Here is a 14,164-nt window from a genome sequence, read left to right on the forward strand (position 1 = left end):
ATCCGAATTTTTTTTTTTTAAATAAATCGAGTCGTGAAAGGCTATTTGGTTTAAGCGACATTTTTGCAACTTCACAGGAGAGCCATTTAAAGTTTAAGCATTTGGAAATTTTACTGTAAAAACTGAGAGCTTAGAACTCATATCTCAAGGTAGGTAGCGGAATTTACGTAGTAGATGTCCATGGGCTCCGGTAACCACTTAACATCAGGTGGGCCGTGAGCTCGTTCACCAATCTAAGCAAATTAAAAATAAATGATAAATCATAACAAAAAAACTTCTTCAGCTATTATTCGAATGAATTAATTGAAGTTCAATTAAAAACGTCGAACTGTTGATGCTGATACCAAATAAAACGGACCTTTAATTACAAAGGTAAATGTCACGTGTTAAGCCAAATGTCGCTTAAATCAAATAGCCTTTCATCTCTCGACATTATCAATTTGTCTCATCTTGATAAAGTCCAAATAAATGAATCGTAAATATCTGCTCACTTCCACCTTCATTCCTTCCCCCCTTACCCAAGGCAGGAGGCATCATCCCTCTTACACCTGACGAAAACCAATTGAGGATATGAAGACACCAGCTCCCGTTGTAATACACAATAAATACTACGACCTTAAGCGCCCTTGCGACCCAAATCATCCCACGATGTGATGACCATGGGCTTTCAAAACCAACATTCCACCTTTGGTACGCAGTGACGTCATTATTATTACAGTGACGTCATTATTATTATCATCTGCCACGAATGGTAGGATGTGGAGCGCGTGCTTTCCTGAGTGCACGACCACGCATCATCAGGTAGGCTTTGTGCTTATTTTCGAAGGTTGGCTACGGTAGGTAGCGGCTTGGCTTCGCCCCTAGCATTGCTGAAGTCCATGGTCAACGGTAAACACTCACCATCAGCTGGGCCGTATGCTGGTCTGCCTACAAGGGCAATAAAAAAAAAGGTAAAAATATCTTATTTATATAATGGGATAAGTCGCGCCCGGTCGTCATTTTCTTCCCTCCCTAATCGTTGATGGTCTAAAAGAATATTCCAACTACTTACTGGCTGGTAGGTGAGCTCACGGGCTCAACCTGAGATTGCTAACACTAGTGCTGGCAAGAGCAGTGCTTCATCCAGAACTAAGATTCCCCGGACCCGGAGACTGATGTACATACTGGTGGTAGGACCTTTTGTGAGTCCACCCGGGTAGGTACCACCACCCTGCCTATTTCTGCCGTGAAGCAGTAATGCGTTTCGGTTTGAAGGGTGGGCCAGCCGTTGTAACTATACTGAGATCTTAGAACTCATATCTCAAGGTGGGTCGCGGCATTTACGTTGTGGATGTCTATGGGCACCGGTAACCATTTAACACCAGGTGGGCCATGAGCTCGTCCTCCCACCTAAGCAATAAAATATATATAAGACCAAGCAAAGTGGAGGAGTTTAAGTAGGAAAGCGAACACTGAAACTAGACCGCGAAAACGCTGGGAAGAAGACGAAGAAGACCCAGATGTTGACCTTGGTTTTATAGTGAACATAGAAACCAAAGAAAGCGTTCAGCTTATAGGCTGAAAGGAGAGTTCCTATCAGCGTCAGACAACCTTCCTATTTCAAGAATTCGCGATGATCGTTATAAAGCAGGTAGTCTGTTGTCGCCCCCCAAAGTGGGGAAGTTTCTCTTAGTGATCTCCATCCTCTACTCTCTCAACTTCTCTATAAAATTCTGGAGCAAAGCTGTCACGTGGTACGAAGATGGGATGGTTGTTCCACGTCACAATTAGCACGTGGAATTGTCTAGCCCAGAAAACGGCGAGGACGTTTTTATGATGCTAATAGTAAAGAAACCGTTGCCTTGGACTCTAAAAGGGGATATTTATTTTGGTTGGACGAGCTAACATCTAACCTGGTACCAATTGGCTACCGGAGCCTGTAGACATCAACAACGTAAATGCGTTGAATGCGTATGCCTAACTAAATGCTCAGTGGCGAGCAATTGGAGAGGCCTATGTCCAGCAGTGGTTAGGACCTTAAAGCATCCTTAGGTTCGCAGTCTGCTCTCAACATCTGCAGACCATCAAGACCAACATACCCCGGGCGCTCCCTAGGCGTGGAAGCCTCGTATAAGGTTCGGAACCCTGGCCGAAAAAAAGGCTGGTAGTAGAGTTCCCCCTTTTTTCAACTACCTACTCGCCGGTGGCCTGAATGGCTATTTCAGCTACTCAATGATCGGTAGGCGAAATTGCAGGACTCTACCTTTATTATTTTTTATTATTGCACGGATTGGTGAACGAACTCAGGGCCCACCTGGTGTTAAGTGGTTTCCGGAGCTCATAGACATCTACAACGTAAATGCCACCACCCACCTTGAGATATGAGTTCTAAGGTCTCAGTATAGTTACAACAAACCGAAACGCATTACTGCTTCACGGCAGAAATAGGCAGGGCGTTGGTACCTACCCGCGCGGACTCACGACGTCCACCAGCATTTAGGCAAATTATAATTTTGCGGGTTTGATTTATATTACATGATTCCTTCACCGTGGAAGTCAATCGTGAACATTTGTTGAGTACGTATTTCATTAGAAAAATTTGTACCCCGCCTGCGGGACTCGAATACCGGTGCATCGCCACGTACTTCTTACTGGTGGTAGGACCTCTTGTGAGTCCGCGCACCCGGGTACCACCACCCTGCCTACAGTAATGCATTTCGGTTTGAAGGGTGGGGCAGCCGTTGTAACTATACTTGAGACCTTAGAACTTATATCTCAATATGGGTGGCGCATTTACGTTGTGGATGTTTATGGGCTCCAGTAACAACTTAACACGAGGTGGGCTGTGAGCTCGTCCACCCATCTAAGCAATAAAAAAAACAAAAACAAAAACGTACAAATGCACCGCACGTCTTATCCTTTAGGCCACGACGACTTCAAAGCGACTTCCTATTATCTGGTAGCTTATGGGGCTATTTCAGTTGAGGTATAGGTGAGCTCACGGGCTCGACCTGAGAGAATTTGCTAACACCAGCCCTAGCAATAGCAGTGCTTCGCAGAATCGACCACTGGACCGGAATCGCGACCCACGAGCCGGTCACGGGTTGAAGAAGAAGAAGGAGAAAAAACAATTGGTCAGATCTCGATAATATTGGACGACATGAGAAGCACCAGCGTTTAAATAAAATAAAATAAAAATTTAAAATCGGTTCACCTAACAAATAGTCGAATGAAAACTACTTCCTTTTTTTAAATCAGTTAAAAATATAACAGAAGAGACTCACCATAACAGGTTCCATTTTTTCTTTTAATTATATTTCGTTAATGTATCTGCAAAATAATAAAAGAGAATATGTTAAAAATGTTAACAATAAAATATTTTCTGTCAATTTTAGCATTGGAATTCGTTTTTTTTTCAATTTTTGTTCTTGAATCGTCCCTTCGACTATGTACTTATGACACATATCATTAACATCAAATATGTGGAGCAAGGATCACCATCTTACCATCTTAATATATTAAAAAGTGTCCACTAAAAGAGAGTCCATTAAGGTGGCGCCACAGTAGCAAGTGGAAGGATTTTATAGATAGCACCATAAACTACCATACTTCACTTTAGTCGCGCACATTTCGCTCTGTTTAAAACTGCTGTTCATATCATTCTACTTTCTACTCTGGCGCCATTTCAGTGAGTCTTCCAACGACTTGCTGTTTACAGACGGACATCTTTTCAACTTGTCCCTTATACAATGATGGCGGCCGTCCTTACGGATCCATCAGAGCCAATAACCTTTACATTAGACGCCTTCAGCTCTAACACAAGGAGCAGGCTTCTCAGCGGGTCGCGATTCCGATCTGGTAGTAGATTCATTCGCGAAGCCGTTGCTCTTGAGTTGTCAGGTCTCCTTCGGAGGCGCTCGGGCAGCTGTTAGCAAATCTCACCCCTCCTGACTGAGCCTTTGCTCGCCCACCTGTCCTGTTGAGACTGGAAAGGCCTTCGGGCCACCAGTAACACTTCAATCATAAAAAAAAAACAATGATGGCGCTCTTTACTTCTACCCTCCATAATCCAATATAAAGGAAATTATCTAAATTGTGGGTAGGTATTATAAATCTATATTAGTCATTCATCGTGGACGTTATTCGTGAATTAGAGTCAAGTACGTATTCCATTAGAGCATTTGGTACCTACTCGTGGGATATGAACCCGGGTAAAGCAGCATCGCTCAATAAGTATTCATTATTAGACATTGTCCCATCGGTAATGGACGTCTGAAGTACCACGAACTTAATAGAAAATAAAAAATAATTCTTTTTAATACATTAATTAGGACTTATTAAAGCATTGAATCGAGACATAGTTTGTTCCGTAGTGTCTACCTATGGAAAATGAAGCGAGTTCAAATTATGTTTGTCCTCAATAAAGATTATGTGAATCTTCTTTTTTCCACCTTATCCCACTAGGTAGAAAGTATTAAGCGGTAGGCAGCGACTTGGCCCTGGCATTGCTGACGTCCATGAGCGACGGTAACCACTTACCACCAGGTGGGCCGTATGCTCGGCTGCCTGGACGGGCAATAAAAAAAATATAAAAAAAAGGTAGGGTCGCCACAGTTAATTTTTCTCTTCCATTTTCTTCTATCAGCCGTCATCTCAACATCCACTCCTCTCTCTCAAATCGTCGTTCACACACTCCATTAAATTTTAAATTTTAAATCGCGTTAAATCCAAATGACTTTATTACAAAAGATTTGGCTGTATGGATTATGTTACCTTCGCGTGTCGAAAGTACGAATCAGTGAAAATCAACTACAGACAAACGTTGCCGTAACTAACCTCCGTACCTAGTAAAATATGACACGGCAAATTGTTTTATTTTACAAGAAAATTTCATTAAAGAATTCGAAACTTTTTTTTTTTTTTTTTTTTTTTTTTTTTTTTTTTTTTTTTTTTTTTTTTTTTTTTTTTTTTTTCCTACCTAAGCTGATAGCCCTAGCGGCTATTTCAGCGTAGCCTTAACTTTAGTAGGTGAGCTCACGGGGCTCAAACCTGACGATGTTGCTAACACGAACCCTAGCAAGAGTCGTGCTTCGCAGAATCTACCACCGGATCGGAAACGCGACCCACTGAGAAGATCCGGCGAGAAACTCAGTGGGCTGTGTCTGAGAGTTAATTTACTCGTCGAGCCCTTCGTCGCAAGCGACGGGTTCGACGAGAACGGTGACCGGTGCTTGAAGTACCTAAAAGCACCGTTAGTGGATCAGGAGGATCCGAGATGACGTGTTTAGGGCGACGTCGACTGCTTTCCATTCTGTCCGCAGGATCGGGAATGTAGGATTCGAAACTTGCAAACGGCGCGAAATAAAATGGCAGACAGATATAACCCAGACAAACGAAAGTACATGTTCTTTGTGTACATATATCATATTCCAAGGTCGTATCATATTTTGACGGTTCATCATTTCATTCTAATGTTATACGAAAATGAAACTATTTATAGTTAATGTTAAAATATAAAATGAAATAAATGAATATAAATTGTGAAAATGTAGTCATTTTTGGTACATCTTTATTCTTCGTTCGACATCAGGCTTGTATAATTCAGTAGGTATCAGGACGAAACCCGATGATATGTTAATATTAAAACGCATGTCCGCTGCATCGTTCCCAGCCCCTTCGTATGTACGAAACAAAAGAACTACCCCTCGCTTTGGGGTGTTTCAATAAGCGGAGCGGATCGTGTGACGTATGGCGGTGGAGGATCAGAGTTTTCTCGATGGTTCCGTATTGAGCTTCATAATAAACCTGGTTTTAAATCAAGTTTTTTACTGTCTATGAAGACAAAAATACGGCTCATCTGAAGGTCGATGCTTACATCCACTTATGGGCACAGAAAACGACTCAGATAAGCCTAGATTGAAGATGCCAATAATGATAATATTCCTAGGAATAAGGGTGGAAGTTAAATGTTGGTAAAACCTGTTACCATTTGCGTATTATTCACTTGGTGCCCTAAACACGTCATTACGGATCCTCCCGATCCATTAACGGTGCTTTTAGGTACCTCAAGCATTGGTCACCGTCCTCGCCAAGCCCGTCGCTTGCGACGAAGGGCTCGACGAGAAAATTAACCCACTGACACAGCCCACTGAGCTTCTCGCCGGATCTTTTCAGTGGGTCACGATTCGGATCCGGTGGTAGATTCTGCGAAGCACTGCTCTTGTTAGGGTTCGTGTTGGCAACGTCGTCAGGTTTGAGCCCCGTGAGCTCACCTACTCGCTCGGTTACGCTGACATAGCCTCTCAAGGCCATCAGCTTAGGTAGCAAAAAAAAAAAGTACACAACATAATTGCTGTAGTTTTATCTTTACCAGAATTTCTGTAAATTAAACGGTTGCCTGGAAGAGATCGCTTTTAACGATAATACCGCATATTGTACAAATGTATCCTTTTTTAGCGTTTAAAATAAATGTTAATTGTGTTTTGGTGTGCAATAAATCATTTTCTCTTTCTCTCTCTCTCTCTCTCTCTAAAAACAATTCGCGCGTAACATCCACACTCGCGTTCCCGCCAAAAAAATTAGAAACGTCTCAGAATAGGTCGTTATCAATGAGGCAAAGGAATGTTTGACGTATCGCATTATAATCCCGAAGAAATTGATCGAATTCCAGAGAACCCTCGCAAACGAATACATAGTTTACTGTAACTAAGTCTGGAATAGATAAATTGGAGAGGGACGCGCGTACGCGCTAGAGCGAGACGGCCTGAACAAGCGACGCGCGATGTCAGCTCGGCCAAGAGGTGGACCATTTTTAATTGCATTTATCGTGTTCCTATCAATAATACAGCACTTTGTTTTAACGATTTTTTTTTATTATACGTGTTTTTATTAATTAAATAAAGAAAAAAATACGTCTACGGAGATGCAAAGTAATCTTTCCTGAACTATAAAAGGTATAATGCACTCTGTGTAAGCATTTGATAATTTCGAATCAATAGTGATCGTTTTTTTTTTCATATTATCGTTTTTGGAGACTATGGTTTTCGAATTCTAACTTTTGCTTCATTACTCAACGTTTCTAGAGGCAGTTTGATAATTTATAAAATGCTAGATCTGATACTAGAATTGAGAAGATCATTCGGCCCACCTGATGGTGAGTGTTTACCGTCGCCCCTGAACGTCAGTAGTGCCAGGGGCAGAGCCAAGCCGCTACCTACGGTTTAGTACTCTTCCCAAGCCCCTTTGTATATTTTTAAGGGTTTTTATGACCTGGTAACTAAGACCTTTAGATCATATCATATTTTAATTTATATTCTTAATGTTATTAAAAATAATAATATGGAGTGAAATGAAATGAAATGAAGATGATTAATTTAAGACGTTAATCAACTGGGATGAAATTAAATGAAATGCGATGAGATGATATGGGATGAAATATAATCTCAGAAAAATGATGGTGATTTACTGAGATTTTTTCAGTGGACTTTTGGAGGATCCCAAGAAGTTACGTCCAGCGGCTTTCTTTCATTTTCCCACATTTATGTACTTTCACAGATATTAAACAGTCAATAAACCATCGTTATTACACATTTAAACCTGTAGAAACACTAAATAGACAAAATAAAACAAATCACACAACTTTACTCCTTGCGTTCCCGCCAAATATTCCCTCTTTGTGTTTCATGTTTCGTGCTTAGAGTATATAAGTAAGCAAATATGCATAGAGTACAAACAAATGTAGGTATATAGTCCCCTTTGCTCAAGGCATTACTAGAGCATATATATTTTTTTAATGTCTTTATAGGCGAACGAGCATACAGACCATCTGATGGTTAATGGTTAACGTCGCTCATAGACATCAGCAATGCTAAAAGCACACCCAAGTTGCTGCCTACCACTGAACATACTGCAAACCTCATTACATTGTAGAAGTATATGTCGTGGCGCTAAGGAAACACCTTGAAAGGGAGTTCATTCCAGAGGCAGACGTTGCGTGATAGAAGGAACCTGTGTGGATAATCGCAGCAGTCCTAGGTAGAATGAAGTTCAGTTCTCGAAGTCTTCGGAGCCGGTAGCCAATGTTTGGAATGCTTAGAAGCACCGAGAGTGGGTCGGGAGGATACGAAATAAAGTGTAATAGCGTTGGTTTTTTTTCCCTACCTATGCTGATAGCCTTGAGAGACTATTTCAGCTTCTCCTTGACGTATAGGTAAGCTCACGGGGCTCTAACCGGGGGCGTTGCTAACCCTGGCTCTAGCAAGAGCAGTGCTTCGCAGAATCTACCACCGAATCGGAAACGCGACCCACTCAGAAGATCCGGCGAGAAACTCAGTGGGCTGTGTCTATTAGTTATAGCATTGAAATGGGTGATCAGAGAACATTCTTCAAGCTAAACGCGATCTTCAAAAACTAAGACATCGACTAAGATGAAGTATTAATTACAGAGAAAAGATGAAACCTTTTTTTTTTAAACTGTACTACATAACGCGTCGTTGGGAAACAAGTAATAAAAAAAATTTATTAAGAAAAACGCGGGTAGGTACGTTTGTCACGTGCTATTTAAGATGTTATTATAATTATCTCATAGGTGCCTGATTTTAAATTGTTATATTTTCGAACTACCGAGCGAGAGCTCAGTAGTCAACCAGCAATGTAACGCAAATGTAGCTGACAAAGGCCCTGCGGACCTCAGAGATAATCATCCACAAAATTAAAAAACAATTAGGTATATGTATTAAAGTATTAAAAAAAAAAAAAAAAAATTAAATCGATTGAGAAACAAAATTCATTTCACCGTAAAAAAAATTCTATAAATCTTATTTGGGTGGACGAGCTTAGGGCCCAGCTAGTTTTAAGTGGTTATCGGAGCCCGTAGACATCTACAACGAAATGCGCCACCCACCTTGAGATAAGTTCTAAGATCTCAGTATAGTTACAACGGCTGCCTTTCAAGCCGAAACGCATTACTGCTTCACGGCAGAAATAGGCAAGGTGGTGGTACCTACCCGTGCTGACTCATAAGAGGTCCTACCACCAGTAACTATGCAAATTATAATTTTGCGGGTTTGATTTTTATTACACGATGTTATTCCTTCACCGCGGAAGTCAATCGTGAACATTGAACAGTGAACACAAAAAAAACACCTTTTTTATTGCCTTTGTAGACGAGTATACGGCCCACCTGATGGTGAGTGGTTACCGTCGCCCATGGACTTAGGCAATGCCAGGGGTAGAGCCGAGCCGCTGCCTAACTCTTATTTTATTCCACAGTGTGAAAGTTAACGACCAAGGGAAGATTTTCCACCGAGCGCGTGATATTGCTAGGTAGACCGACGGTCCTAACGTGGTAGTTGTTTGGAACTTGTATATATGCAAGCTTGTCTTGAAAGTGTCGTAAGCGAGATTCAGGCATCTGTCAAATATTTTGCGTTGTATGATGGCTAACCGCCACAACATATACATTTTGTGTGATAAATAGATATATGAGCGTCTCTGCTCACCCCGTCGCCGAATTGTCGTGTGTATTCAATAAGTTGAATTCGAAAAAAAAAAGTTGCAGAACGAGTAAGTTAGCGACGGACGGCGCCGTCCGGGCGGCGCGAGGCGTCGCTTGTGAAATGCCTCTTATTAACAAAAACGTACAGTCCGAGTGAAAGCTATATGATATCAGATCGCATTGAGAATAACAAGCGGCAACCTGTGTGTATGGAGTTGGAATAACTCTTCTTTTTCTTCACCTTATCCCACTAGGTGGGGTCGGCACAGCTATTTTTTCTCTTCCATTCTCTTCTATCAGCCGTTATCTCCACACTCAATCCTATCTCTCTCATATCGTAACTCACACACTCCATCCATGTCTTCTTTGGTCGACCTCTTCCCCGTCTACTTTAATGTTGGAACAACTAACTTAACTAAATACTAATGTTGGGCCGACCTATCTTTTTCATTATTTCATCTCTACATACACTCAGGTTGGAGCCCGGTGAGCTCACCTACTCATTCGGTAACGCTGATACCTATAGCCCTCTAAGGCTACCAACATTGGTAGAAAAATAAACATACTAGATTGCACGGGCGCCATACAAAATCGGTGAGACAAATTCATTTTCCTTTTTTTTCCTACCTATGCTGATAGCCTTGAGAGGCTGTTTCAGCTTCGCCTTGACGTCTAGGTGAGCTCACGGGGCTCAAACCAGGAGTGTTGCTAACACTGGCCCTAACAAGAGCAGTGCTTCGCAGAATCTACCACCGGATTGGAAACGCGACCCACTGAGAAGGTCACACTTTCCGTATATGTTCTTAGACCCGTGTAGCTTCCCTATGTTTGCCGGTAAAGCCCTGTTCCAACTCCATACAAATTTGAGTTAACTTTTACGCGATCGAGAAGTTAAAAAAAACTCGCACTAAGCACACTGGCCATACCTAAGCGACAGTAACCATCACTAAGTGGGCGTTACGTCCCTCTGCCGAATAAGGCAATAAATAAAAACACTAAAAATAACATTGTGATTTACATTTTATTTAAAGCCACTGTTATCACACCGAGTCGGAGTTGCGATATATTTCTTAGTTTAGAGTGAGACAGCCGTGACGTCACACCCCGAATGATTGATCAACAGTGGACGGTGACCGTTTTGGGAAATGGTCACCACCGTATTTCGGTTACGTAATTCATTTTCGGAGTGGTCGTGGGATGTTGAACGGGGTTAAGGACGGAAAAATTGGCGGTGGGTTTGAGGTTCGCACAGTTCAGTCCCAGTTCCCAGGCTAAGACGCAAAGAAACAACGGTAAGCAGCGGCTTGGCTCTGTCCCTGGTATTGCTGAAGTCCATGGGCGACGGTAACCACTCACCAATAGGTGGGCCGTGTGCTCGTCTGCGTATTAGGGCAATAAAAAAGGGCAATCGTGGATCCCGTACCGATAGGAGAACGTAGGCGCTAATGATGACTATCGTGCCTTCTCTTGTTAACACACTAATGATCTCTGGTTTCTATTAGGTATAGCTACGTGACGTGCGTGACCTTTGAATGTAATTATTGTTGGCTTTATGATATTCATTCCGTGTGTTCAGTGTATTTTTTTTTAATGCTTAGATGGGTGGACGAGCTCACAGCCCACCTGGTGTTAAGTGATTACTGGAGCCCATAGACATCTACAACGTAAATGCGCCACCCACCTTGAGATATAAGTTGTAAGATCTCAGTATAGTTGCAACGGCTGCCCTACCCTTCAAACCGAAACGCATTACTCTTTCACGGCAGAAATAGGCAGAGCGGTGGTACCTATCCGTGCGGACTCTCAAGAGGTCCTACCACCAGTAATTACGCAAATTATAATTATGGTACCTATGGTATGGAGGTTAGAAGTAGGGAACGCCATCTTGTATACCTACCTAGGGGGACAAGTTAAAAAGATGTCAACTTGTAAACAGCCAGTTGTTGTTGGAAGACTCACCGAAGTAGCGCTAATGTAGCGATGTTTGAATTCTGCAGGCTAGTACCGAAAATTTCTAATGAAATATGTAACACTAAGGAATAACGTCTTTCAATAAATTAGCACTTTTTTTAATTAATTGAATAATAATTTTTTTTGACTCGAGTTTCCAGTTGCTGGAGATATTTAAAAAATAAAAATCAAATAAAAATTTTTACTTTTATTAACACGCTTCTATCTAAAAACTGACGCAATCCCACGATATGGTCGGATCAAGTCCCATCTTGTCTGGACATGAAGCACCACGAAGCCAGTGATCGCAGCAGATGAAGAACAATACTGCATGAGCGAATGATGTAGCGGAGGAGTCACGACCCTCAGTAATGAGGAGAGCGACAGAAGAAGGACCATCTCAAAACTATATTCGGGTAGTCCTGGTCAGGATACGAGGTTGAAGCTATCAAATTGACTTTAATTATTAGTCCTTTACACGTGTGCTCAAGTTAATCGGACATCTTAGAGTCTGTGAGAGCTCCTTATGCGTAATCAGAAGTAATATCATTCAGTCGGAGCGGTAGGCGGTGGGAATTAAAACAAATAAAACTCAATTCAGATATAATTTATTGATTAACAAATTAAAATGGCTTCCATTTGTATAGAGAAGATGACGCGGCCACAAATGGAGGGAAAGAGAACAAAAGTTAAAAGTGACATTAGCATAGAGTGCTTACAAAACCATATGGGCATATGTTACGATTGACCACTCATCGATTATCTCGACTCGTGTTTGACTTTACCTTGACTTGACTCTAGTAACCTCGAGGGGTTATTCTAGATTCACCGAACTAGTAGGTGAGCTCGCGAGGCTCAAACCTGACGTTGTTGCTAACATGAACCCTGGCAAGAGCAGTGCTTCGCAGAATCTACCATCCACTGAGAAGATCCGGCGAGAAACTCAGTGGGCTGCGTCTGTGGGCTCATTACTCGCCGAGCCCTTCGTCGCAAGCGACGGGTTCGATGAGAACGATGACCGAATTGAAGTCGACGAAAACAGAATTTAAGTAAGAGCAAGGTAAAGGTGGGTGGCGCATTTACGTTGTGGATGTCTATGGGCTCCAGTAACCACTTAACACCAGGTGGGCTGTGAGCTCGTCCACCCATCTAAGCAACAAAAAAAAAAAAACGAGCGGTGAGTGTCGCTGAGATTCAAATTACACACTTGCGAATTTCATTTCGATGCCCGGTATATTTCCTAGGAATGACAATTTCAAATCGTTATGCGGAAGGACTCCTTGGCCTAAAGATCACAAGCACTTATTGGCAGTTCCATTTTTCCTATTGGAAATGCGAAGATATCAACAATATACTGCCTAATCTTTTGTTTAAACTGTTTTATGAAAAATGATATGGAGCGAAATAAAATAAAGTGTATTAATTTGAGACATTATTCAATTGGAGTGAAATATAGTTTCAGTTAAACAGGGAACGCTTAGATAGTTTTTAGTAAGAAAAAACAAATGACAATGTCAAAGTCAATGTTCCTTCGGAGTTGTCCGATTGCGCTGAACTTATTTTAAGTGAAATAGATGTTTTTTCTGATTGTCTCACTACTTACAGGAAAAATCTGTCGCGGATCATCTCCCAATTAAATTAATCTTAAGCAATGAATGAAATGTATTCAAATCTTAGCTGTATATTTTTTTTTTATTTTTGATGTTAATGCACTGTCGATTGCACCTATAATTGAGGTGACATCTGCCATGAACTTTTGTCAATTTGTCAATGTTTTGTATTGATGATCACTTTGTTGGTGCAACTTAATAAATAAATAAATAAATAAAGTTATATTCCATTCTTGGAGTTAAAATTGCCGTTGTTGTCCGATATTGGTATAGAATAGAATTCAATGATAGAACCTGTTTATTTCTGACGCTACCTGAATGGCGCCATTTTGTGACAACGATACTGTCATTGGTACTGAACATTACAGGCTGACGGCATGTCCCACGAATTGTGAACGCTTTGTTATTTATTGCATATATGGTTGAACCGGCTCTCGACTTACTGGATATTAAGTGGTTACCGGAATTATCCCGTCAATGCCCTTCTTGAGACTCGATGACTATTATCCCAATTGTATAATTATTCAATTTACTGGTGGTAGGACGTCTTGTGAGTCCGCACGGGTAGATACCACCGGCCTGCCTATTTCTGCCGTGCAGTAATGCATTTCGGTTTCAAGGGCGGGGCAGCCGTTGTAACTATACTGAGAATTTAGAACTCATATCTCAAGGTGGGTTTACGTTGTAGATGTCTATAGGCTCCGGTAACCACTTCACACCAGGTGGGCCGTAAGCTCGTCCAGACATTTAAGCAATAAATAAATAAAAATTACATTTCTTTTCATTAATCGATATTCTAGTTGTCCCTCGTGGAAAATTGTCTTTTATCTAACAGCAGCACGCGATTAACAAGCTTCGAACGCGCGTAGTGTTTTTTTTTCTTTTCGAGTGTCCCTATCGCCGTTTCGTGGTTCCTACGCGACGTTGCCGCACTGAACCGAAGGGCCGCAGGGCGGGAAGCGAACGGGGCCGGATTGGCCGGTTCCAACACCTCGACGCATCTGTTGCACAGCTCATAGACCAGCACTATTGGCCTAAGCGCGTTTAGAAACGGCCGCGATTGGTCCCCCATGATCATCGGGTCCTCGAAAATGATCGAGTCAGTTGCAATGGGTTTTTGTGTCATAAA

General features: G+C 41.7%; 1 long non-coding RNA gene across 1 annotated transcript in view; it reads right to left on the reverse strand.

Annotated features, from left to right (window-relative positions):
* Positions 1 to 1,252: 1,252 nt before the first annotated feature.
* The window catches only part of LOC134201128 (uncharacterized), a 53,053-nt gene continuing 40,141 nt past the window's right edge, over positions 1,253 to 14,164 (reverse strand). Inside the window, exons 3-4 of the long non-coding RNA XR_009976328.1 lie at positions 2,733 to 3,309; positions 1,253 to 1,278 (exon numbers count right to left, since the gene is read on the reverse strand). This is a non-coding gene — a long non-coding RNA (uncharacterized LOC134201128). The remainder of the gene's footprint in view (positions 1,279 to 2,732; positions 3,310 to 14,164) is intronic.

This window comes from Bombyx mori, chromosome 23 (assembly GCF_030269925.1).
Source record: "Bombyx mori chromosome 23, ASM3026992v2".
NCBI lineage: Eukaryota > Metazoa > Arthropoda > Insecta > Lepidoptera > Bombycidae > Bombyx > Bombyx mori.